General features: G+C 47.2%; 1 protein-coding gene across 2 annotated transcripts in view; it reads left to right on the top strand.

The window, feature by feature from the left end:
• TMEM132B (transmembrane protein 132B) overlaps positions 1 to 25520 on the top strand; it is a gene marked incomplete at both ends in the record, with an annotated part of 382785 nt that overhangs the window by 297942 nt on the left and 59323 nt on the right. The window lies entirely within an intron of this gene.

Below are 25520 nucleotides of genomic sequence, written 5' to 3'. Positions count from 1 at the left end.
AAGAAACGTGAGCATTTTATAATCTGCTGTTTTCTATGCACCTTGAAGTTGCTTGAGCAAGGGAAATACACTTAAGTTATATTTTATTTACTTGCTTTCTGTAACGCCTCCTTGGAAACTAGGGCCTGCTGTGTAAATCCGCTTTCCTTTGTGGACACTGCTGAACCGTGTCCCGGGGAGCCTGTGTTTTTTATTGCCTCAGCCTGTGTGCATCTCAGGATCGAGTGTTGTCCTGAGGGAAGACAGTTGCATTGAAATGCATCAGGAGTGTGTGGTGGGAACGGCCTCTCTATATGCTGAGTAAACAGCCCCTGGTCAATTGCCCTGAGAGTTCCCATGTAGCTTGGGGATTGGCAAACTCTAAAATGCAGATGGACCGAAAGAGCCTTGTTGGGAACTGACCAGATGAACCTGGATAGGGTCCCAGAGACCATAAAACCACATGTGTTTCTGTTTCTGGCCTGGGGGTGACCAGCTCTCTCCTCTGAGCTTGGCCGAAGCTCTATTCACAGTCAGGCTCAGGGAACACCTCTGAGAACAGTGTCGTGGACAAGGTTCCAGAACCTTAAAAGATGGTGCCGATGGGTCACAGGGTTAATAAACCCTGGGAGTGCAGTATTGCTAATGCCCTTTCCCACACTGGAAATGTCCAAATACATTCTGCACTGCTTTGACCTTCCTGTCTGGGACCAAAGCATGGGGGTCCACACCGAGCGATTCTAGGACAGTCTGGGGGTACTTCTATCATCCCTACTCAAAGTTGGATACCAGGGCTGAGATCCTTGCAAATAAAAGCCTCTGTCCTACAATTAATTCTGCAATCCCCATGTTTGTGTTCTTGACTCTTTGCCCCAAAACTCCCTTTCCCTACGTCTCCCATATCTGGCTCCTTCTTGATTCGACTGTTAAGAGGCACCTTCCCTGACCAGGGAAGCCAAGCTGGCTCTCCATCCCCCTTGCCCATCCCTCTCTGTTTACATCTTCATCCTCTTCCATCTTCTTCATAGATATTATCAGTGTTTGAGGTTTAGGATTCATCATCTGTGTTCCTCCCCAGAAGGAGAGATCCATGACGGTAGACTTCCCGTCAGTTTTGTCCACAGCTGTGTCCCCAGCACCTAGAACGATGCCTGGGGCACTCACGATCTGTGGAGTGAATGACTGAATCCCGTGCTGTAATCTGAGCTACCCAGATCATCTAGTTCTTGAAGGCTAGACGATTGGAGATGATCTACACCAGCAGTGATCTGCATTTTGGTTTGAGGGCGGCCACAGTTCCGTGGGAAAGAGCCCCGTGAAGGGGCAGAGGTGGATGGATGAGGATTTTGGGACAGAGTGAGACAGTCCTATGTTCCCTTTCCCAGGACCTTTTCTGTCAATTCTCCAGATCGACCAAGATCTGGCTGAGGTTGTGTCATCTCTTTACTCGAAGTCCTTAGGATTTTGCTGTATGTCTCATCAGTACCAGTCAGTTCCCTGGGACCTCTGCAGCCTCCTGCTACTTGTAACGATGAGGGTCGTGCCTTTCTCTCGTGGGCAGGTGCTGGTTCCGAGAGGAGCTAGAAAGTGATGTATGTTGACCTGCCAGGAGGCTGGAACCAGGACGGGGTATGGACCTGCAGTCAGCCCAGTACAGCCCACCGACCAATCCAGCCTGCCGCCTGCGTTAGTAGAAAATGTCTTATTGGAACACAGCCTCATTTGTTCTGAATTGTCTAGGTTTGCTTTAATGCCGTGATGGCAGAGGTGAGCATCTGGGACAGAAAGTGTATCCTTGGCCAGAACGTTAATGTTAACATCTTGTAGTAAAGTAACCTAAGGAGAATACTGGTGAATGGGGACTATTATTCTGTTGTTATAGGGCTTCAGCCCATATTGTCTCCTAGTGTGGCCTTTCCCAATGAGACCTTTGCTTGGTGAGACCCTCCAACGCTCTTTGGCCAGAGGTGAACTCTTCTGTCATGATGCTGCCTGAAGACCTAACTCATGGCACTGGTCTGAGTGGGGTGCTCATCACTGGGTCAGGGCACGTGGTGGGATGGGACAGAACCTAGGGCAGAAGGAGGTGGTGAAAGGTGGGCAAGGATGGAGAGCCTGGCAGAACAGGGAAGGAGGCCAAGATACAGGTCGGCTCGGACAACCTTTCCTCAGCTGCCAGCACTCCCCCGTGGGGCTCATCTTCTGTGCTGTTCCTGTATTAGTGACAGGTGCCTGGTGCAGCCCTGGGAGGGGTCCAGCGGATGCGAGCGGTGCACTCGTTTTGGCTGCATTGCCGGCGCTGGTCTGTTCTCTGTGGCACTCGCTCCGCCATCCCCCAGCTTCTCCCCCGCTGGAGCCGGCTGAGCTGCGTGCTCCTCCCTGGCTTCTCCGAGGAGGCTGTGGTCTGTCTGCTGTGCTCACCGCAGGTCTGTGGCGAGTAGTGTCTCCCCATCTGGCTGATCTTTACTTAGGGATGGTTTCTTCCATTTGGCTTTAATTCCCACTGGCTGGGAGGTGCCAGGGTTGGATGGTTGGGTGGTGTCATGTATCGCAGCGCACCTCCTGCATCCCCGTGGAGAGTGGCTCTGAAATGCCTCCAAGGGACCAGAGCTATTTAGTAAAGTTTGCGGTGGAACCAGAGTTGATAGTTCATCCTTTCTCTTTAATCAGTTGTTTTAGCTGCTTTCCAAACCCGTAACTGCCAGAGTGGCCTTCAGGGGAGAATTTTGCCTACTGCTCTTAGGGTGTAAGTAACTTTTATGTAATTCTTCCTTCCCGCCCCCCTTCTTCTCCTTTCCCTTCTCCCCCTCCCCCTCCTACTTCTTCTCAGTGGCAACTAACCCTGGACAACTTAGGCATGATGTAAGGGTGCTAGATTACTCATCCATGGAATGTTCAAACAAAATTGGGCTTGCTATTGTATCAGAGGAGCGGAAGCCACTTTTGTAGTTAGGACAGAAAAACTTGAAGTGGAAGCACTCAGGTACACAGGAAGTAGGACAGATGATAAGCCAGGAACAGAACACAGGAGACTCAGGAACCATAGCCGGAGTGGGAATCCACCCACCCCTGGGCTGGGAGGCAGGAGGAGGTGATCCTGGGGCCCAGGGCTGGGGTCCCCTAAGGAACACCGTCTTTGGGGTCAGCGCCTCTGGGAGCCAGAACCCATCAGGGGAAGGCTTGGGAATGGATCTGAGGGCAGACAGGCTCTGGCCGATGCCCTTTTGTTGTACGATGTGAGCCTGAGGTCCCAAGGTGTCCCAGAAGCCTGTCCGTTCAGAACCTGGCCACGCTGAGCCTCGGTCCTGCTCACGTCTTCTCATGGCTCACCCTTGGCCCAGAAGGCTCCACTTCGTTGATTTCTTGTCTCTTTCACCTTCAAAGCCCACTCTCACAGAGGGTTCTCCTGGCCACTCCAGCTAAATTCGTTCTCTCTTTCGTCTATAATTCATGCTTTTTCACGTGATGCTTTGTGCATTGCCTGTCTCCGTCTGGCTCCAATCACGAGAAAGAATTTGAGCAGGGAGAGGTTGATATAAAGGACCGTTAATTATAACAGGGACTAGAGTGATGAGAGATTGCTTGCTAAGAAGTGAGGAGAACCCTGAAGAATATGGGAATGGCCGAGTCAGGAGCCTCCGCTGCCCTGGGACGGAGTTAGGGCATCTGAGCCAGAGGCCTTCCCCCAACCCTCCGAGATCCAGACCTTGCCGGAGAGGGTACATTCACAGCCCGCTGAATGAGGAGAAGCTGCTGAGGTAGCATACCAGTGGAAATTGCTGGAAGTCTGGGGACAGCTGTCCACAGGGAGCTGTCTCTTCAGAAGCACTTGCTACCAAACCACTCAAAGTGGATGCTGGTGAAAGCTGCAGGGCACTGGGTGCTGCAGGAGCTGGATACAAGGGTGGGGGGGAAGCCACCAGTGCTGGAAGAGTGCCCCAGAATCAGAAAGCAAACACTTTCCTACTCAAGTGTCTCTCCAGCGCCCCCTACTGACATAGCGTAACTCTTGCCCATTGGCAAAGGACAACTGTTAAAGGCTCAGATCCATTTTCCCAGAGCAGGTCATGGGGGGTGAATTTGGTTGGAGCCAAGAGGCACTGAACTGATGACCAGAATACTCTCTGTCTTCTCCACTGGATCACAAGCTCCTCGATGGGAGGGACCCTGTTTGTTTTGCTCACCAGATGTTTTCTCAGCACCAAACGTGGTGCCTGATACACAGTGTCTGCTCAGCAAATGAGCAAATGGTTATATTTACCATCAGAACCTGAACCCACTGGCTGGATAGCCCTCATCTGCTGTATTAGTTTCCTTTTGCTGCTGTAGCAAATCACCACAAACTTAATGCTTTCAAGGAACACCAACTTATTATCTTAAGAGTCTGGAGGTCACAAGTCTGAAATGGGTTTCTGCCAGTTTTGTTACCCTATTGATTTACCTGGTGGGGGGGGCGGGCGTCCATACTGACAAAATTCTCAATTGTTTTCTCCTTTGAGTTAGTTGTCAAGGAAATATTTTGGTCAAGAGTACAGGCTCTTGGGTCAGCCTGCCTAGATGGAAATTTGGACCCCAACGTTTACTAGTTTTGTCATCTTGGGCAAGTCACTTAACCTCTCTGAAACTCAACCTTCGTCATCTGTAAAATGTAAAAATGAGGTTGCCTGCCTCTTAGAGTTTTATGAGGATTAAAGACGTACTGCAGGAACACAGCTGACAAAAATCCAGGGGAGGGAGAGGACCCCAAACTCTCCTTGAGATCCACTCCCTCCACCCCCAATTCCATGGAACTCCTCAACGCTTGCTTAACCCACATTATTTAACAAACTCAAGTGCCTATTGTGAAGAAAAAAAAAAAAAAGGAGCACGTTGGCCTGGCACATTGTAAGCACTCAATGATATTTAGCCATCGTTGTTTTCATCATCACCATTGTGCTGTCTGACCACGTGTAAATATATGTGTCAGATTTGGGCGAGGGTCAAACAGAAGTTCAATCTCGGTACGGGTGGTGGATTCCCCACCTAGAGGAAAGAAAGAGCTCGATTTGATGAATCAGATACAGCTGTGGTGCAGGTGGAGAAGAATGATGATGGTGGGTAGGTAGTCAAGGCGGCTGCTGCCCCCTGAACATCTCACTCAACCTCACAGCATCCTCTGAGGAGGGACTGCTATCTTGGGATTCAACCCCAGTATTATGATTTAGAAGGTTGCTGCCACAGTGTGTGACCCTGTGTAGTGTGGGGTGCTGTGGACACCCCTCGGGTAGCAAACCAACCTCTACTTCAAGAAGGTAAATATGCAGCTTTAGGGGAAATCATGATAAAACTGGGAAGAGACCCCAGGCGTGGAAGCCAGGGTGGGGGCTGATGCAATAGTCCAGGCAGGAGGGTCTGTAGAAGGACAGAGAGTGGTGATGTACTCATCCACCCACCCATCCATCCATCCATCCACCCATCCGTCCATCCATCTGTCCATCCATCTATCCATCCATCCATCCATGCATGCATGCATCCATCCATCTCTTGGTCCATTCGTCCACCCATCTGTCCATTCATCTGCCCATCCATCCATCCGATGGTCCATCGATCCATCCATCGATTGATCAATCCATCCATCCATCCACCCATCCATCCATCCATCCATCTGTCCATCCATCCATCCATCCATCCGTCCATCCATCCATCCATCAGGTCAATCGTTATACAATCGGCCACTTATTTAGCATACACTGTGTGCTGGATTCATTACTTTTTGGTGCATGGAAAGGGATAAAATGGAATTGATGGAAATTTTGAGTTGATCACCAGGCCTTGGAAACCATTGTGTCTAATGTTTCCATTTTAGCAGACAGCACAGATGGTCAACACCTTCAAAAATCCCATCTTAAAAAGGGCAGTCAAAAAAGAGGAGTGTCGCAACCTAGGGCAATAACGATGTTCTCTGCATCATCTTTAAAATCTAAAATTTAAAAATAGTCTTTGTGCTGCCCCCTCCATGGCTGGGAAATGCCAACTTTGTGCCTGTTTCTCTTCCCTTCATAAAGAAAAGCCCTTCTTTTCTTTATGAAAGCATGAGTTTTCTTTTCTCCCCCACCCCCCCCCAACTCTGTCCCTCATTCCCTTTCAACTCTCTGCAGTTTTATGTCCAATTACTGAACTTTGAGCTTAGAGATTTATTTCCGTGGGTGGCTTGGAGTTTAGGGCTGCAGCCCACCATTCCACTACAGTTCTTAAAACTAAAAAGCCCAGCTCTACTCATGCAGATCAAAAACACATTATCTTTCAAAAAGTTGGAATCAACAAATGAGCCTGCTTGGTGAGTTTCTAAGCAACTGGGCACGCAAGCAAGGAAAAAGCGAGAGATAATCAGATGCCTTTTTAGCCGTCTTGGCCTGAAACTTTAGAGCAAGGCCTGGGCACAAATACTTCTTTATTTCAAATAATATTTGTGTGTCTACTCTGTGTTCTAGTGAATGGCGATGAACAGACACACAGAGTCCCAGCCCTCCCGGTGCTTCCATTCTAGGAGAGGAGAGTACGGAATATAAGAGACAAGTACATCCGATCACTTCAGATAGTGATGTACGCTGTGGAGAAATTCGTGCTGGGTCACAGAACAGAGACCCTGGGATGGAGGCGGGCAGTGCTAAGCGATCAGGAAGCTGTCTGTCTAAGGACCTGGCGTTTGCTCTGAGAACTAACTGACGAGCAGCCAGCTCCGGAGGGCTGTGCGGGAAGCGCATTTCAGGCGGAGGGAACAGTGCGCATCTCCAGGCAGAATTAAACTCGGTTTATTTGAGGAACTCAAAGAAGGCCAGGCTGTTGGAATGTAGACCGCAAGGCGGGGGTCGGGGGGGGGGAGGCAGGGGAAAGAGATGAGATTGGAGAGGAAGCCAGGGGCAGCTTTTGCAGGCCTTGGTAGTAACAGATAACCTTTCGTGGGCTTTCCAGTGTCCAGTTATTGGTGTCTGTATTAGCCGCCTCTTGCTGCTGTAACAAATTACCGCAAGCATAGTGTCTTTAAACGACACAAATCTAGCTTACAGTTCTGGACATCGCAAGTCTGAGACGGGTCTAGAGGACAAAATCAAGGTGTCAGCAGAGCTGCATTATTTTGGAAGCTCTAGGGGAGAATCTCTTCCTTGCCCTTTCCAGCTTCGAGAGGCGCCCGCATTCCTTAGCTCATGACCCCATGTCACACATCACTCTGACCTCTGCTTCTGTTACCGTGTCTCCTTCTCTGATGCTGACCCTCCAGCCTCCCTCTTGTAAGGACCCTTGTGATCACGCCGGGCCACCTGCATAACGCAGGACACTCTCCCCAGCTCAGCATCCTTAACTGAATCACATCTGCAAAGCCCCTCAGTTGTGTAAGGTCACATGTTCACAGGTTCTGTGTCAGGCAGTGCCTCCGCAGCTGCGTGACCTTGGGCAAGTGACTTAAGTGTTCTGTGATGGCTCAGTTTCCCCATTGGGAAAATGGCCCAGGGCTGTGGTGAAGTCACATGTGGGAATTTCCCAGAAGAGAGCCTGGCATTAAATTAGTTGTCCGAAATAGGAGTGGTGGCCGTTAGCTCAGGACGGTAGTAGCACGCAGAGTGGACAAGAGGAGGGACTTCTGGCACCGTGGTATTTTGAGGTCATTGGATTAGACAAGACACGTGTGACGTGTAGAGAGAAGTGTTCACAGTGGGAGCCTGCAGAGCCGGAGGGGGACCGTGTCAGGGGAGCCCAGGCTGATGAACATTCTGACTCTAGCTTGCAGGTGGGGAGTTATGTCTCTGAAAGATGTTTTCCTTTCTTTCTCTTCGATTCTTGCTCCCATAGAGGGAGGCGTTCCTCCTCCCGCTTCCCCGTCCCCGCCGCCCAGGGCAAAGCCATGTGAAACCATATTGATTTGTTGGCACTCTGCTCCCTTGCTGTCTGGGTCCAGGCTGCCGGTCCAGCGGCTGCAATTCACTCCGCTTGCCTTGTTGAAATTCCAAGTGTTCTGTACACCCTGTATTTTCTTGGGATCATAGTCCTGATGGCGCAAAACAATCAGGGACTTAAATCGCTTGAAGCTCCTGCTTCATGTCACAGGGCGTCTCTCTCCCTCCCTCTGTGGCTGTTTTCTTTGCCCGTTGGCTCTGCATGTGGCCCAGGATGCAGAGGGGGCAGACGTTGTCCTGGGAGTCTCCACCTCTAAGGAGGGATGTTTCGCCCCAGGCCAGGTCCAGCAGGCATCTCCTGGGCCTCTTGGGGTCTGTTACAGCTCCAGGGGGTCTTAAGTAATTAAGTCGGTAATTCAGAAAGCTTTGAAGGCTTGTGGATAGCTTTTTCCCCTGTCCTTTGTCTTTTGTTTTGTTTAAAACTTAAAAGTAAAATCGAACTGAATAGCGCTTGAATGCATCCTCCTAAAATCCTAAAATAAGGCTCAAGGGTTCACGGACTACCCGCAGTTCCAACCCCCTTCCCTAAATGAACTCCGTTTTATCCTTTTATTGTTTTCATCCAGGGCTCTGTATCTACCTTCATACACAGATACGTGGCTGCAGACAGCAAAGGATTTTGTTTTATCCGTGGCCGTGTGTGGAAACAAAGGGCATTGTGCTGCGTCTCACATTCTCTACAGCCAATACTCTGTCTCGGAGGCTTTTTCATACCCGTGTGAATAGAGCTGCCTCGTTCATTTTTTAAAAACCTGCTCTTTAGTAGCCTGTGGTAGGCTATTCCGTAGTTTATTTCCCTACTGGTGAATACTTAGGTGGTTTCTATTTCTTTCTTTTTTTTTCTTCTCTCTCTCTCTCTCTCTCTTTTTTTTTTTCTTCTACTACCATGAATCTTGTAAAGCTCCACCTGATTTAAGGGTGAAAAGTGGGTTCTAGATCAGGTGCCGAAAGGTGTAAGGGGCTGTTAGAGGCAAGGGTGAAACTGGTGATCAGTCAATAGTCTGTTAGTTTCCTGGGGCTGTCATGAAGAATTACCACCAACTGCATGGCTTAACACAAGAGGGGTGGATTCTCTCACCGTTCCGGAGGCCAGAGTTCTAGAAACAAGGTATCAGCAGGGCCGTGCTGCCTCTGAGGACCTGAAGATTCTAGGTTCTCCCTTGCCTTCCAGCTTCAGGTGGCCCCAGGCATTCCTTAGCTTGTGGCCGCATCACTCCCATCTCAGCTTCTGTCATCACAGGGCTGTGTATGTGTCTGCGTCTCTGCGTGTCCCCTCCTTAACAGTACACTGGGCATTGAATTTAAGCATCCAGTATAACCTCATCTTAACTAATCACATCTGCACAGACCCTTTTTCCAAATAAGGTCACGTTCTGAGATTCCAGTGGACATGAATTTGAGGGGGGGGACACTATTTAACCTACTACAGGGGTAAGAAGCGGGGAGGGGCTACACATAGGCCACCGACCTGCCAACTAAGATCTGGGTGGTATTTAGGGCAGCCCCGTCCTACACCTTCAACATCTTCAGTGCGATTTGATGCTCTGGAAAATGACTCTAAAAGGCTATTAGGTCTTTAGTCATTAAGTCAGCTACAGAGCCTTCACATTCTGTAGTGTTGATTAGACTCCACTTACCAGGAAAAGAAAGAGACTCCAGTGCCTCTGAAAGGTATGTCTGTGGAACCCTGACTTCCAAAGTCCATCCAGATGACCTGCGTCCCCCTTCTTCCACCAAAGCTAGTGAGTCAGTGTAATTACTTGCTGGAGATTACATACAACACCTTGCTGTAGGAATCCAGGGTAAGCCTGACTCAGCGCTGTCTTTGAGGCTTTTCTTATATATAGAAAAGAGCAAGGTGGTCTGCAAGCAGCCGTTCCCTTGGCTATATAGTCAGAGTTTCACCTGATGGAGCCAACCTGTTCACAGCTGAAAGGAGCAATTTGAATTGTCCAGGAGAAGGTGTGTCCAGTGGACATGCTTTACAAATGACCAGAAATAACCATCTTGGTTAGATTGAAGCCACACGCTTTGTAAGTACCACCACAGGCACCTGTCAAAGTGCGGGATGCAGGTCAGCTCCCCACAGCCGAGCGTTATCCGGGCGCGTGACGCCAGTGAGCGTATTCAGTGAACCTATCGCCGCAGTGGCCCCATAGCTGGCTGTAGCTGTTCTGTCATTTCCTAACTTACTTAAAAATAACAGTATAAAAAGGATTGCCCTTGGAGAGTGAACTGGAGTCAGCTAAGTGGAAAAGGAGAAGGAAGAAGCCCATTAAGATGTTTGGTTCCACTGACCCGTGCCTTTCTGGCAAACCTTTGCTGACATATAATATCTGAAGATGAACTGGAAAAACAGACCCAAGAAGCAAGCCTAGGGATGAAACTGGTGGCTGACAGTTGAAGGAACGAAGGGATGGAAGTCTGGGTGTTTCTGTTACAGTAATGTGACATGACAGGTTCCCAAGGCTCTGTCAATACCATGAATATTTATGACCTATCTGTCTCACCAAAAACCTCCGTCAGGCGGCACATCCACAAAGACTCCTGCTCGGGAATTGTTCTGTTCTGTTGGGTGATGAGCGCTGAATGACAAAATTGAGATCAATTAGGTGAAGGGTTTGTGCTTCCGTTTAACACGGAGGCTGTATTCTGAAGAAATCAATTTCTTTTTGAAAAATAAAATCTCTTTTACTGTTGGCGGGTGACCTGCATTTTTTGTCACAAGATGGAGTTGCCCATATGCAAGTGTTTCTGGGTACTGACCTCCAGGGGCCTCCTCTGAGACTCAGGTTCCTGTTTTGTTTGCTTGTTTGTTTGTTTGTTTTTAACATCTTTATTGGAGTATAATTGCTTTACAATGGTGTGTTAGTTTCTGCTTTATGACAAAGAGAATCAGTTATACATATACATATATCCCAATATCTCTTCCCTCTTGCGTCTCCCTCCCTCCCACCCTTCCTATCCCACTCCTCTAGGTGGTCACAAAGCACCGAGCTGATCTCCCTGTGCTATGCGGCTGCTTCCCACTAGCTATCTGTTTTACATTTGGTAGTGTATATATGTCCATGCCAACCTCTCACTTTGTCCCAGCTTACCCTTCCCCCTCCGCATGTCCTCAAGTCCATTCTCTAGTAGGTCTGCGTCTTTATTCCCATCCTGCCCCTAGGTTCTTCATGACCTTTTTTTTATAGACCCCATATATATGTGTTAGCATACGGTATTTGTTTTTCTCTTTCTGACTTCACTCTGTATGACAGACTCTAGGTCCATCCATGAGGTTCCTGTTTGAAATGACAAACCAGAGTCCTGGCAAACGAGAGGACTTTGCCCACCTGTGTGCTGGTCAGTGAAGGGACAGCACCTTCTCCACAGCTGGGGAGGTGTGGAGGCATGTGTGCGTAAGAGATGTCAAGCTGCCGCAGCTTGGATCTAACTTGCCATTTACTTAAACTTTGTGATCTGAGCCGGCCTTTGGAGCCTCAGTCATCCTATCTGCAAAAGGGGTATGTAATATAATTCCTACTAGGACAACCTCAACAGGTTACTTTGAGGATTAAATGAGGCAACATTATATGTGCAGTTCTTGTTACAAAGTAAGAATACGATAGATGTCATCAACTTCTTTTTATTAGTTACCCAACATGCTTAAATGGGAGACATTTAAGAATAGTGGTGAAATTAAAAATATTTCCTAACAGGGTGGCGTGGTCACTGACCTCACGTGACCCACGGGACTAGATGCAGCTTGTAAGTAATTGTCGAAGTCCCTCCCCTCCCCCCAGCGCACACCAGCTGTACATCGGCCCCGCCTGAGAGAAACGGCAAGTTAAAATTCAGTGCTTTTTTTTTCTTTGCATAGCTTATCGCAGAGTCCAGCACATCTTTTTCTAAATAACTTTAATTTTGCAAACTGCCAAGATGGCGTTTTTGATTGGCTTGAACTCTTTTTCCGAGGAGAGGGGACCACAGGCGGCAGTCCCCGGGGTGCCCACTAGGTGGCGCTCACAGACCGACCAGCTCGTGGCCGCGCTGGGCCTGCGCTCCCCTCCCCCAGAAGGCTCCCGAACACATCTGCCCCCCGGGCCCAGTCTTCTCCCCAGTCAGCTGACTGCTTCATCCAGCCCTTTGCTCACTTGCGAGTCCCGGTGGCCTCAAGTGTGAGAAATGAAGGCCCTTCCCGCAGCCCCACCCAGCGCTCAGCACAGCACCTGAGACGCACCTGGCTCGCACCTTGCCCGCGGCCTCCGGCCCCTTGGACAGGTGCGGCCTCTCCGCCAGCATCACCGCCCGCCCTGCGGCTGGATGGAGCCTGCGAGTGGCTGCTTTTCTCGAAAGGCTTTATCATTTTAGTGTGAAATAATACATAGTCATTATAAAAATGTTAAACATAATAAAAAAGCCCAAATCCCAACACCCCCCCTATGACGTTAGTTATATTGGAGACTCATCATTCGGGGCGGTCTACATCCGTGAATCCACAGCGAGAGGAGTGGCTGGCTGGGTAAGTAGACGGTGGTTGGACACCATATTTTATAGCAACGAAATCCTACTCTAAAGCTGTATTTTATTCGTGAAGGTGTTAAATTATTTACAGATAAAGAGGACAAAGAATCCGAAGTAGAGTTGTATTTCATAAAAGAAACGAGCAAAAATAGAAAAGCTAGCCGACGAGAAGAGACTTTTATTTTTAAACTACTTGGTACATTTAAGAAAGAAAAGTTTGTGGAAAAAACAAACCAAGGTTTGGAACGATTATTATTATTACTATTATTCTTATTACTGTCACTGTAGCTGCTATTGCCGCCTCCACGTCCATCGCCACACCGTCTCTATTTCTTCCATGACACAATTTTAGCCGGTGACGTCGGCTCCTTGATTTGAAAGTAGAAGAAACGGCACGCTGAGATTTCTTGCCATTTCCCCCATCCGAGTATTTATTGGTTTTGCAAGTTTTACATTGTTAAAGTCTGTAACGTCGATGCCCTCCGTGGAGCCTAGTTGCTACGTCCCTTCACTGTCAACTCTCTGACTACGGGAAGCCGGTCCTGCTTGCTTCATCCGCTTCATCCGTTACCCCCCGGCCATCTGCTGCTTTCCATCCTCAGAGATGGTGCATGCCTTTTATCTGCCGATGGCCCTTTTTTGGTGCTGTTGGGGGATTACATTTGAATTCCTTTATTCCCACTGTAATGTGATCTCGAGGATAAATGAGGTTAGTCCAGTGGTTCATCCACCATAATCCCAACCTTCTTTAGAAACCGTAGCGCGCGGTTCCCGTTTAAGGGGTAGGTTGTCGGTCATTCCTTCACACACCTGCCCGTGTGCCAGGCACGGGGGTGGGAACCAGGACGGATGAAGGACACAGTTCTTGGCATCAGTGATGTCAAAAGGACTTTGTGCCCAGGAACAGAATTCTGTGTGTGTGTGTGTGTGTGTGTGTGGAATTGCTTTAGAGAAGGATGAAATTAACTGAGGACGACCCTGCCGCGTCCTCCTCGGGGGGGTGATGCGCTGCCGCTGGGGGGGGGGGGTGATGCGCTGCCGCTTGGGGGCGGGGGGATGCGCTGCCGCTCGGGGCGGTCACACGTCAGAGCTGAAGCGAAGCTGCTGGTAATGAGGCATCGTCCCCAGGGAGGAGGCCATCAGTCTGCATCTCCCAGGTGAAAAGGGTAAAGGGCCAGGGAAACAGCGCGAGGCGCAGCACGTGGCCGGGTCCCCCCGCCCAGCAGCTCCACAGGGTTCTTGTCTTTGGGATGCTAAGCCTCCTGAGGACAGGCACACAGTCACACGTTTATAAAACGCTGCGGTGCCTGCAGTGCTGCAGATACCACAGGTCACCGGGCTTAACATCAGCCTCTCCAGGACCAGGTTCGCATGTGGATCGGTGGGTGGTGGGCGTGAGAGCAAAGAGGAAGGATGGGGACAGCAGAACAGGCTCATTCCCCTCATCTCCCTAGTCCTAGTCTCCAAAATGCAGTGCGATTGGGTTTGAACCAGTTGGGTCATGATTTTTATATCTGAAGGAAAAACCCTGACATCAGTGGATAAGGTACATGTGATAGAAACCAGAGAGGAAAATTCCAAACAAGGCAAAAAAAACCCAAAGCAGGATCTCTAACAGATGCCTGCACTCTCATGTCCATTGCGGCAGTATTCACAGTAGCCAAGACTGGAAACAGTCTAAAGGTCTCTCGACAGATGAATGGATAAAGTGATGGAGCCGTCCAATGGAATATTACATAGCCTTAAAAAAGAAGGAAATCCTGTCCTGTGCAATGACAAGGATGAACCAGGTGGACAAGATGCTAAGTGAAATAAGTCGGTCACAGAAGGACAAATACTATATGATCTCACTTAAGTGAGGAATCTAAAATATCCAACCTTGTAGAAGTAGAGAGTAGAATGGGGCTGGAGGGAGGAGTAAATGGGAGGTTGCTATTTAACAGGGGTACAGTTTCAGTTATGCAAGAGGAATAAATTCTAAAGATCTGCCGTACAGTTACTGCAATGGTCCAGGCAGGACGGGACTGGGCTTACACTGGGAAGGACGCTGAGACATTATCAAGGAGCAGAATTGCAAGTGTGCTTTTTGTTTGCTTTGTTTTTTCTTTTTGCGGTATGTGGGCCTCTCACTGTTGTGGCCTCTCCCGCTGCGGAGCACAGGCTCTGGATGTGCAGGCTCAGCGGCCATGGCTCACGGGCCCAGCCGCTCCGCGGCATGTGGGATCTTCCCGGACCGGGGCACGAACCCGTGTCCCGTGCATCGGCAGGTGGACCCTCAACCACTGCGCCACCAGGGAAGCCCGCAAGTGTGCTTTTTGATGGGGAGCCTTCGAGCTGGTTCTTTTTCTTGCCCTGCAAGGAAACCATTTGAGGATTCTGGATTTCATGATGAATTAGGAATAAAGTATTGATAATCAGCTACAGTTGTTGTTACCAGAGATCCCCTTTAAATTTGCCTCTACGTAATAGGAAATGGTTAGCCCGAAGGAAGTTTCTAAGAATAGGTGATTGGATATCAGCGACGTTTGAAAGTGTCACTGCGTGAGGCAGACTTTGTCTGCTGTTGTGATGTGTTGTTTATCATCGTGGAGATAAGTTGTGCTTCTTGTGACAATAAGCAATGTGTTGTCACAGCTGCCAGGCGTTTACGGGTTAATCTCTGAGGTTAATGAAGGCGGCTGATTCCCCGGGAGTCTGTCTTCCCGGCTCTGTGGACGCACCCACACTCTGAGGTCTCAGCCTGCCTTTCAGGTCCTGCTCTGTGTCAAGGTGTTCTTGGAGAGGGTGCTTATGCATGGCACAGGCGCCAGAGGTGGGAGCTAATTGTGCTTTGTTTCTGCTCAGCTGAGGCAAGAAGGTGGGAAACGGGTCAGCAGCGCCCTCCTTGGCAATGGATTTCAGCCCTCTCTGCTCGGTGGGAACATGGCAGAGAGCTTCTGTAATCCCTCAGGAACACTTGGTCACTCTGTTCTCTTGATCTAAAGATCACAGATGTGATGGAAGGTCTTCGGCACTGGCCTGGGAGACACGTTTTATTTTTTTAGTTCATTCCTCTTTTGCTTTTTTCCTTAACATCTCTGTTTTCGTTTCCTTTCTTGAAAATTCAGCTTCTGCTAAAACGAACTATTGTAACCATCTAGCAAACCTTTTCAGATGGGTTCACGTTTCACTGATCATAGATTTAGAACACCCAGACGAGGGAAAGTGTTGTATTCTTGTATTAGGACATGGAGGGAATTTCAGAATACAGGTGCTCCCGAACCTTCAAGAACATTTAACAAGCGCTGTGCCAGTTGTCATTTTATTGCCTGTCAGCTCCCACTCTGCCCTTCTCTTCCTCCTGTGGGATCTTGGAGCTGGACCCTGCAAACATGTTTTTCCTTTGTCAGCTGGTGCACTGCTGGAGTTTTCCAGCAGAGGCCGCTGGAGAGACAGGGCAAGATGTAGCAGGGGCCAGGGTTTTCTAACTGGCTTCACTGCGGTCTTGTTTTTGTCCCCTGTGGCACAGCTGCCAACAGCATGCGAAGACACTGTGGTGATCATCACCCAGTGAGTTTCACTGGCCCGCAGGTGGGTGACTTCCTGCTCACCTGCCGGGGACCAGCTTGCCCATGGCACCCAGCGTGCTCTCCATCAGCACGGGGCCGCAGCCACGTCCTCTGCAGTGAGTCTGAACCTCAGCTTTGGGGAGAGGATGCTCTTCATGTTTTATCCTTCCTTGGGCTCTCCGCCCCGGCCCTAGAGCTGGTCACTGGGGCTCACGTCTGCCATTCTTAGATTCTCTAGACTTCTTTTCTTCTCTCCTGGTTACCCACCTTTCATTAGTGGGAAATTCCCATCGTAATTTTTTCCTGATCACATGACTGGTGCGGTTTCCGTCTCCTGACCGGACTCTTAACTGATACGTCACCATATATGGTGATGTACTAACATCAAGAGACATTAATGGTTATTTCCCATAACCACTTCTGATTTGACCGATCATGTTTAAATATGTTTCCCCAGGATACTTTCAGGCTACCTTTTCAGTGAATGAAAGCATAATTTTCTTTAAGCTCACTAGAGGATCACAGATACTGAAAAGCAATCACGCCATTTCTTTTCTGAACACTTCATGGTTTAGACTGGAGATTCTCACTCTTTAGTTCCAGAATCATGTGGGGAGCTAGTTTTTTTTAAAGTAATGTATCTTTAATCAAATGCCTATAAAACATGAGATTTATGTCAACTAGTCATTTGCAAGTCAACTCCGTCGGGGAGCTAGTTTAAAATGTGGATTCTTATGCCTCACATCTAGCGGCTGAGTACTCTGATTTACCATCAAATGGCCTTTTCTGTGTATATTTTTCACACTTAATCCTTACAACTATCCTGTTAAATGCCTTGATTTCATTTTACTGCGTTATGGCTCAAAGAAGTATCTTGTAGGCAGACGAGGGGTTGGTGTGGGGCAGAAAGCAAGCCCAGGGCTTTTGATCTCAGACCCAATTTCCCTTCCACTACACTGCTTTTCTAGCACAGAATGAAACCTCCTTTCTGTTTCTTTCATACACAGGATGAGGAAGTCGAGTCAGGCAAATAATTTCATTTTTCAAAATATTTTTTTCTCATCGAAGAGAATTTGTGAAACGGAGACACCTGTAGAGAAGAAAATAAAAATCATCTTTTTTCCCACTCGCTAGAGACACGTTGTGATGCGTGTAATTCCAGGTTCTTTTCTGTGCACCTGTCTTGTCTTTAACAAGAGATGGTCTTATTTCACGTTCTACCCTTTCGGGGTTTTTTTTTGTTTGTTTTAGAGTCGGACTGGTTTGCTACCGTTGCATGATAAAGTTCCTTAGAATTCAGCTTAAAGCCACAGTCACTTAGGGTCACTCATGCGGTGTCTGGGCAGCTGAGGCAGCTGGGCCAGTGGGGGGAGTTCAGCTGGGGTGGTCGCATGGGGTGCCTCTGGCTCTCATCCTTCTCCTGGGACCAGCCTGGGCCTGTTCTTTTCATGACCACGGTCGACACACAAGAAGGCAAGCAGACTCAGCCCTAAAAAAGAAGGAAATAATGCCGTATGCAGCAACATGGGTGGACCTAGAGATGATCATACTAAGTGAAGTCAGTCAGACAGAGAAAGACAAATACCATACGAGAGCACTTATATGTGGAATCTAAAATAGGGCACAAGTGAACATATCTATGAAACAGAAACAGACTCACAGACATAGAGAACAGACTTGTGGTTGCCAAGGGGGAGGGGGCGTTGGGGGGATGGATTGGGAGTTTGGGGTTAGCAGGTGCAAACTAGTACACATAGGATGGATAAACAACAAGGTCCTCCTGTAGAGCACAGGGAACTCTATTCAGTATCCTGTGATAAACCATCATGGAAAAGAATATGAAAAAGAATCTGTATGTATGTATAACTGAATCACTTTGCTGTACAGCAGAAATTAACACAACATTGATTGTAAATCAACTATACCTCAATAGAATAAATTAAAAAAAAAAAAAGACAAGCAGAAAATGCATGCATGCCTTGCAGCCTGGGCTGAGAACAGGAACACTGCTTCTTTGGCCTCCTTGCCACGAGAGGACAAATGATTCTCTTTCTCTGCGTCTCGCCCCAGCCTCCTATATGCAAAGGAGAAAAACGCTCTCACCTTCTCCTGAGTTCCTCTCGGTAATAGCTCCTGTCACTTTGCGTTATCTATTTATACTCAAGCTCATTTAAAACACCATCTGATAAAATAACCTGTATAATTTTCTTCACAGTTGACTATGCGGAAAAAATAATCATTATGTTATTAGATCATGGCACTCTATTTGAGGCGGGCTCTAAGCTCCCAGTGAAAGTGTTGAATAGCTTAAACTTCCCACAGAAATGGAAATGAAGAGGAAAATCCAGTCTGGGTTAATGCAGGCGCCTGGGACTCTCTTCACGGGTCTCCCTGCGGTGGGGGAACTGGATTTTTTTCCTCAGCAGAGGTGGAGAGAGGGGACCTCTGGGCTGAGGCTTGATGTGGGTGAATGTGGCCCTGCCCTTTGCCTGGCTCCGTTTTTTTAAACCACTTCCTGTTGTCAGCATGTTTTCAAGCTCTAGTCCAGACAGAACAGTGTAACCGGGCCCCTGAGAGTCCTTGTGTGATGTAATCCCATTGCAAGAAAACCGAAAGTCACACATCCAAAGCCCACCTCGTCACTCTCCCAGGCCCTCCCGTGGGTCCTCAGAGGCCCCACCAGATGGGTCCCCTTCCCTTTTCTCAGCTCCCTTTTCTTAGAATGTCACTATTTTATTTCTCTACAAGGTTCCCTGTACCTGTTTCTTGGACAATGGTTTAACCTCAGGATGTAGATAAACTTCTAGATCACTAGCTTCATTGCTTCATTTCATTTCCTCTTATTTGAAATCCCTTTCTGTGGCTTTAGAGTCTGAACTGTATCCATCGATGGAAATATCCGAATATTTCCTGGGGGGTGAAGGGCACACTGCTGTGTGAGAGGTAAGGAGAGGAGCACGCGGTGATCCAGGCTGCAGAAGAGAATTCAAGCTCTGCTCCTGCCGAGTGGCCTCCCAGCCTGAGCGTGCTCAGGACTGCCAAGTAAGGTTGTCCAGGTTGTGCACTGCTCGTGGGCATGGCCACGGCCATGTCAGCCACACTCCAGACATTGTAGAGTTGGGAATTAAGTAGGACAGTCGTATAGCAGATGGCAATAAAGTGCCTCATTCTAACAAAATTGGTATATTATGACAATTTTCTGCGGGATGGAAGAGGCACCATCTTCTAATTTGCAATGAGCTAACAATAGCTTTTCTGAATAGAATTTTTTTTAGGGAACGTATTATTTCCTGCAGTGATCCAGAGTCATCATTCATTCAACACTTACCAAATATTAAATGAACACCTATTATATGCCAGTCCCAGGGCGAGGCCCGTGGGATGCAATGGAGAGTGAAAGGAACAAAAAACCTAGTCCCTCCATTCTAACTGGGAAGTCACCTGTGAAACGACCAAGGACACGCTTGGCTGTGTGATCACAACTGTAGGAGGTGCTATAATGGGCAAGTCTGGGGTGCTGTGAGAGCAGGGGATGGGGAGTGAGCAGATTTGCTGAGGGCCCCGGGGAGGCTCTGAAGGTTGATGAGGACCATGGTGGCAGGTGAGGTTGGACAGTGTCGGGGGGGGTGTCTGAAGGAAGAAAGCTGTGAAGGCTTAGGGTTTCCTGGAGACACTGCAGAGCAAGTATGATGAGTTTACACAGTGCACGAACACCGTGTTAAGTAAAACCGAACGACATCGGGAGAAAATGCTTTCCTTTAATTCTCTTTCAACCTTTTGATTAGGTCAAGAACGAAGTCTCTGTTGGGTTCTACTGTTTTTAACAATTCGTAAACATTTACTCATCTTTCCTAGCGAACTAGTGAGCCTTTGGCCAAAACCTTGGACAGGCAATCCAAATATCATTTAATAATAGTGCTCTAATTACAGGTAGCCCTGGCTTTGCGTGGTGGTGTCAGACCACGTCAGTGACCCTGCAGACCAAAACCATGCAAAGCAATCTTACTAATCAATGGGGAAAATTGTGTTTGTTTTGTGACCTTTAAAAAGTTTTGTCGGAACATTAAAACCACTCTCACTGTTGATTATAAAATGTATAGGGAAGTGAAAAAAACCAGTAAAACTAATACTGATTTGGAAAAATTGTAATTTAAAACAGTAGCAACATTGAGAAAGTATTTTATTTCCTTGTATAAAACTTATCAAGAACATTTTGAACAATGTTTATCTTCTACTCATTGTTTAACTTACGATAGGAAGTGAGCATTTTTTCCATGGTTTGGCAGACTGTCACACTCTTCAGATCTAGAATCGGCTTCTCACATTTTATCCTTTGCACTTTCAATGTCGTGAAAGATTTCCGAGGATTTCTTTAATGTGGGATTTGGTTGGCTGGTGTCATTTCCTCTGGGACACCTTTGGTGTCTTTGTTACGACCACTTTTTTTTTCATTTATGTTGATGAGTTCACCTGTGTTAAGTTCCTCTAACTCCATAGCTGTAGTCTCTGAACTCTGACAGTGTCAACATTTGCTCCACCAGCCTGCTATTCTGCTATGACTCCATCCACATTTAATTTTAATTTTACTTTCAGCATCATCGCTTTTCATTTCTTTGCTGCATCTTCAATTCTGTTGGCCTATCCCACCATTCGATGATCCGTTTTGGCAGGTGGTCTTATCACTGAGAGACAAGGAGACAACACACTTTCATACTTTGCCGTCTGGGTGTGAACTGAATAACAGATGCACAGTTATCAGTCACCAACAGACTGTGAAGTAATTGATATGATTGGTCACTCATAATGACATCCTTCTCTTTATTCACATAGTAATTTGTGGGCTGAAGAGCTAGCAAATGTGAATAGCTAGCTAGAAGTTTGTACTTTATATATTTACTTGAAGTTTGTACTTTAGATATTTTAGTGAATAGAGTAGATCTTGGTCACTGAAAATTGAACTGTGTTGTAGGGGAGATTTGTGTTATTTAACTGAACTGTGGTAACTGACATCTGTGCATGGCAGAACTTTGCAAAGCAAGGACTGCCTGTATATTTAGGGTTCTTTTGTTATTAAGATACAGTGGATGTACAATATTATATGTTTCAGGTGTACCACCTAGTGACTCACAATTTTTAAATGTTATATTCCAGTTCTGAATATTTAGTTTTAAGTTTCTTTTTATTTGTGGTAAGTAATGCTGACCCTTTCCATGTATGCTACAGAAAATGTCTTTTAACAAGTACCATATGATATCACTTATATGTGGAATCTAAAATATGACAGAAATGGACTTATCTATGAAACAGAAACAGACTCACAGACATAGAGAACAGACTTGTGGTTGCCGGCGGGAGGGAAGTGAGGGAGGGATGGAGTGGGAGTTCGGGATTAGCAGATGCAAACTATTATATACAGAATAGATAAACAACAGGGCCCTACTGTAGAGCACAGGGAACTTTATTCAGTATCCTGTGGTAAACCATAATGGAAAAGAATATGAAAAAGAATATATATGTGTATAACTGAATCACTTTGCTGTATACCAGAAACTAACACAACATTGTAGATCAACTATACTTCAATAAAATAAATTTAAAAAAGAAAGAAAGAAAGAAAACGTCTTTTAGGGACTTCCCTGGTGGTCCAGTGGGTAAGTCTCCACGCTCCCAATGTAGGGGGCCTGGGTTCGATCCCTGGTCAGGGAACTGGATCCCGCATGTGAGCCACAACTAAGAGTCCGCATGCCACAACTAAGAGTCCGCATGCCCCAACTGAAAAAGAAAAAGAAAAAAGGATCCTGCATGATGCAATTAAGACCTGGCACAGCCTAAATAAATATTTTTTAAAAAGTCTTTTACAAATATGTATGTTTAAGTATCTAAGTAAAATCCTGTAAACTATGAATTGATTCAAAGAAATATTGATTATGGCCCATGATTATAGCAAACGTTTTGAGGACCATGCATGAAGGACTATAGTTTGGGAAGTGCTGCGTGGGTACCAGTGGCTGCACACAGGAGTGGTTGTGCTCCCTAAGGAAACGTCTCATGGAATACAGGCGGCTTTCTTTACTCTCTTCCCCCAAGTACTGTCTACGGGGCTGTCCTGGGCAAATGTAGCTATTGGTTCCCATCATCATTCCCTTCAATGTGCCTGGTCTAAGTATACAGCCCCACAGGGAAATACAGGAGTATTCTATGCACATTTCTTTGTAAAATCATGACATATCTCTAGGCTGATATATAGAGACCCCAAACATTTTTCTTCCTAAATAGACACGTAATATTTCATAGGATGAGCATAACTGATTTAATCAATCTTCTTTTGTGACACAAAAGAAGGGATTGTTTTTCCTCCCTCCCTCCCCCTTCATTCCCTCCTTCCTTCCTTCCTCCCTCCCTCCCTCCTTCCCTCTCTCTCTCTCCTCCTTCCTTCCTTCTTTGCTTCCTTCCTTCCTTTCTTTCTCTCCTCCTTTCATTTTTTGCACTACAAACAGTAACGGAACAAATAAATTTTATACAGATCCTTATTACTGGGATTGCTGGATCAAAGAACTGTGGATTATTCATTATAAATGATATTTCCAGGTTCATATTCCCATCAGCAGCATATGAAAGGGTCCATTGTGTCTCTTCTTTGCCAGCACAGTATATTTTCATTCTTGACAGTGTTGGCAACATGATTGGGGAGCGGAGGAGTTGATTTCGTAGGCGTCTAGCAGGGTCAGTGTTCTGTAGTTCTCCCTGGGAAATTCAGACGTGGACATGTCAAGATGGGGTTCATTGTTTACCATTACAGAAAGTTTCTTTCCTTTGAAAAAGGATTTGGGCTTGGTTCCTTAAAGAGCCATTGTTTTGATCTTGTCAAACATTTGTCAACACATCCTTTGAAGCATTTAACTTAGTATCTGTGAAGAAAAAGGGGTGCTTGAGAAGATTCCACATAATTGTGGAGCTATAACACATTGAGTTGAATTTTTATCCACCTAGGTCTTTTTGGGCCAGAGGAATCATTCCTGTCACGATTAGGAATTTCCCCTTTGAGCACTTCCGTGGCCAAAGTCTCAGGGGAAGGAGGAGTGATAGTCTATTTCGCTATGACAGAAGGATGCATACAGCTCTTGAAGAAAACAGGCATTTGAGATTTCTGTCTGCAACCTTTATATCATCCTGCCGAGGTTATGGAGTCTAGTCTTTACACTTGGAACCCTCTTTATTTTAAAGGCTGTAAGCACTCAATAACAAAGCTTCAAAATACATAAAGCAAAAGTTTCTACAACTGAGAGGAGAAATAAATACATAAATCTACAGTTGTAGTTGGAGGTTTAAATATTTCTCCCTCAGTAATTGCTAGAACAAGTAGGCAGAAATTCAGTAAGATGAGTCTTTGAGAAAATAAGTCATTTATCTAAGTCCATTCAGGGAGTGGAAGGTCCAGCATTCCAGGTCAAGAAAGACCCCCCCGTCTTCCCTGTACTGCAGTATATACACATACACTGTGTATGTAGAATATATCTACAGTGTACTGCCACACTGCAGATATATTCAATCCCTTACTAAAATAAGTAATAACAAAACTGCCCCAGTAGAAACATTTCCCTGGAAGATAGACGGCATAGGTTCCTGCTCTGAGAAGATGTCATAACCAGCTCTGAGACCTTGGGCAGGCCAGGTGCCCTCTCAGAGCCTCAGTTTCCTCCTCTGTATGATGGGGATGGTCCTGTCTTCGCTGCTTACCTCTCAGGGATGCTGCGGATCTCTCTCTCTCTCTCTCTTTTTTTTAAAAAATAAATTTATTTTTGGCTGCATTGGGTCTGCGTTGCTGCGAGCGGGCTTTCTCTAGTTGTGGCGAGCGGGGGCTACTCTTCGTTGTGGTGCGCGGGCTTCTCATTGTGGTGGCTTCTCTTTGTTGCCGAGCACGGGCTCCAGGTGTGCGGGCTCAGCAGTTGTGGCTCACGGGCTCTAGAGCGCAGGCTCAGTAGTTGTGGCGCACGGGCTCAGTTGCTCCGCGTCATGTGGGATCTTCCCGGACCAGGGCTCAAGCCCGTGTCTCTTGCATTGGCAGGCGGCTTCTTAACCATTGAACCATCAGGGAAGTGCAACGCTGTGAATCTCTTGATATAAAGGTGGCGTGAGTGGCATGGGTGCTGTGGGAGTGAAGTCACAATTACTTTCAGGGGAGGTAGGTGTCAAGTGTAATTAGGAGAAAAAATTGATTAGAGCTCACTGAGCACACACCGTGGTGACCCCGGGGCTCTGTTATACACGGGAGTGTTGGTTTGGTCTCTAACTGAGACTGACGTCCTAAGCGACGATTGCTCTCTTAATTAGGCAGTCACTGGATTTAGGCCAGTACTGACTCTACATTGTTTCAGTCTACCTGCGAATCAGGTAAGCGTCAGGAGCACGTGGTGTCTCCATTCTTAAGGAGCCACTGAAAAGGACTTGCATTCCAGCCCTGCCGGCTTCTTAAACACAGCACGAGGAAGTCAGCCGCAGCTCAGAGGCACGAAGTGAGGTTTAGAGCCCCGTCTGTAAAGCCTTCCGGTCAGCCAGGAGGCTGCTGTTTACAAGGTACAGGAGCCTGATCTGATTGGACCAGCCAGGGTCACGTGCCAGTTCTTGAACCAATCGCTGGGGCAAGAGGGATGCCAGAGGCTGATTGGCTGTAGTCCTGAGTCCCAGAATGCATTTCCGGAACAAGCGGTGGCATCCGCCCTGCGGGAGCCACAAGCGCTGAGAGGGGTCAGGGGTCAAGTTCCCAGGATGGAAGAGAATCAGGGCCGAGTTGGGGCCAGTGCTCATCTGACCACAGGAGTCTGGGCGTGGCCGTGTTCCGCTTGCGGAAACAGTGTCATTCTATCCTCTCTCTCTTTGGGGTTTTGATGACCCTTCAAAAACAGTTTCCAGAACCATTATGACAGATCAGCGTAGACCTTAGATTAACTCTGGTCTTCAGTGAACGTTCCACGATCTAAATTACTGGGTTCAGTAACTGTCTCTTTGCTTCAGTCATGCTTCACCTGCCTTCCCCAAATCAAAAACAACTCATTAATTGAAGTGTCAAGTAAAGGCATGGATTTTTTTCTTTGTCTAGTAATAGGATTAGCTCAAATCAAATACTGAAAACTGCTTGTCTGGGGCCCGTCTTTCAAAAGGAATTTGGAGGAATTTACATGAGGTGGCAAGCCTGAAGGAAATGACTCCCGTGTAGCCATAAATATGCTCGTTTTTCTTTTCTGGAGGAGGTGGGTAGCCCGTCATCCACACTCCTTGGTAACCCCTGCCTGTGCGCGACCTGAGCAGGTGCTGTAAAACAGTATCTCAGACCTTCCATCTGCTTAGACCTTGTGGCCCAGCCAGTGGCATGTTTTAGAGACATGCGTGTCATTGACCTCATCAGAGAGGAGAGAGTGGCTTCCCGGGGACAGCTAAGTTAACACTACTCCTGTCTCTTAGAAATGGCCCACCATTGTTTTCTGGGTCAATTCTTTGAAAGCAAAAATGAAACTTTTTGACCTTCCAGAGTGTGTATACTGAATATGATGATTCTTAT

Source organism: Grampus griseus (genome assembly GCF_964374135.1).
Source record: "Grampus griseus genome assembly, chromosome: 12".
NCBI lineage: Eukaryota > Metazoa > Chordata > Mammalia > Artiodactyla > Delphinidae > Grampus > Grampus griseus.
The sequence above is the reverse complement of the archived record's forward strand: the minus strand, read 5'-3'. Positions and strand labels throughout refer to the sequence as shown.